Raw genomic sequence first — 1,941 nt, 5'->3', positions numbered from 1 at the left:
AAATTTGAAATTAATCATGTCATCCAATGTTAAAATAAATCAAACAATTTTTTTTTTCAAACAACATTCTACCCCCCAATCTATTCTAAGCATGAAAGGAAAATATGCATGCAGAAATGTGAAAATGATGCATACAAACTAATTAGAAAAGTTACACGTAAAATGATAGAAAATGAAAATGATTTTTTTTTTTTTAAAGAAGATGCGTTTCTAGAGGAACTACACTCCATATTCAGCCATCTTCGACTCAAAAGTTAGAAAATGTATATTTATAGAGGAGAAATTAAAAAGAAGAAAAATAAACATAAACACATAATAAAGAAAAAGAAAATGTCTGAATTTTTTTTTTAAGTTTTTTTTTAAACGATGAAGATGCGTTTCTAGAGTCACTACACTCCATATTCAGCCATCTTCAACACAAAAAGTTAGCAACAGTTAGTTTCTACAACAAAAAATTAGTAAAAACTTAACCAAAATTCCACAATTGTCGACTATTCCCTCCCCCCAACCAGAACGAAACATTGTTCTCAATGTGTGAAATGAAAGAAGTAGAGTTTAGAAGACATCACCTAGGTGGTGCAACACAGAAGAAAATATTTACAGGCGGAGAGTTAAATCTAATTTGTACTTCTTACTGCGGCTACTGTTACCGTCATTATTTGGACGCTCCAACACAAAGGTCCAGGGGTCTGGCTCCGGTCGATAAGCTTGTAACATATCAAGTAGCTCATTAGCAGTGTGAGCACAAATAAAGAGTTTTTTCACATTAGAAGGAATGAAATAGTTTTTTATTGCATGGTTAAGAAATGCGATAAAGCCATCATAAAAGTTATTGACATTTAACAAACCGATGGGTTTCTGGTGAATGTGTAGATGGGCCCAAGATGCTAGTGTCATAAGTGCCTCTAGTGTTGCAAGATCTCCTGGAAGGAAAATAAAAGCATCAGCATGATTAAGCATTTCAGTTATTCTTTCTTGCATACCTGAGACGACTAACTCTTCTCCAGTTGATGAGTCAGACGAACTGCCCAAAGGTTTTAGGGCTCTTGGGATGATGCCTAACACTTGACTTCCTCTGATAAAAGCTGCTTCTGAGACCATTTTTGATAACCCTCGATTACCTCCTCCATACACCAAGTGTAATTTTCTCGCTGCTATGCTTCGACCAAGATCTATGGCTGCCTCAACGAACTCTTTATGTTTGCCATATGTAAATCCAGAAAGCACACAAATGTTCTTGAATTGTCTATTGGGAGTAGCTGACATTGTGATACTTCTCAAAAACAATTTGTGAGTGCTTGACAAAAAAGAAATCACATTTAAGAGTCTTGGTGATAGTGGGTCATGGTTGTGTATGAGGTAATATGTCAGTGTCAAATAACGCGTAAAGCACGTGGCTCGCAAGTCAAAAAGAAAACAGTAAAAAGGAAAAAGCAAACAGTAATAAAATTATTAAAGACAATAATGCAAACAATAAGACAATAGTGAAATAAAATAACAATAAAGTAAAAGGATATTTACAGGTAGTTGCGACTGTGGCTCACATCTTCCTCTGGTTTTACGTCCAGAAACGGCTTGAACGCCCTCTATGGGTCGAGGATAGGCTTCCTATCCAGCTTTCTTATAAACTGGCAAATAGGGTCGTTTATAGTCAGATTCCCAAGACTATATCGTGCATGCTCTTTCTGGAATAATGGCCATAACTGGAGAATCGCTCCTTGCACATATCCACTGGGATGCGTTTCAAGAGACAAAAGGATATCATCCAATGACTCCTTATTCAAGCCATCCCTAATGAATTGAATCTTATCTTCCCTGTTATCAGACACCATTCCTAAAGAACATGGGTTTTTATTGCAACTCATTCTGGCACACTTATGACAAGCAATAGAAATTCTTCGAGCTCGTCGTTTTCTTGCATAATTTCCTTACCACAACCAG

This window comes from Citrus clementina, unplaced genomic scaffold (assembly GCF_000493195.1).
Source record: "Citrus clementina cultivar Clemenules unplaced genomic scaffold, Citrus_clementina_v1.0 scaffold_1, whole genome shotgun sequence".
In the NCBI taxonomy this organism is placed as follows: Eukaryota; Viridiplantae; Streptophyta; class Magnoliopsida; order Sapindales; family Rutaceae; genus Citrus; species Citrus x clementina.
The sequence above is the reverse complement of the archived record's forward strand: the minus strand, read 5'-3'. Positions refer to the sequence as shown.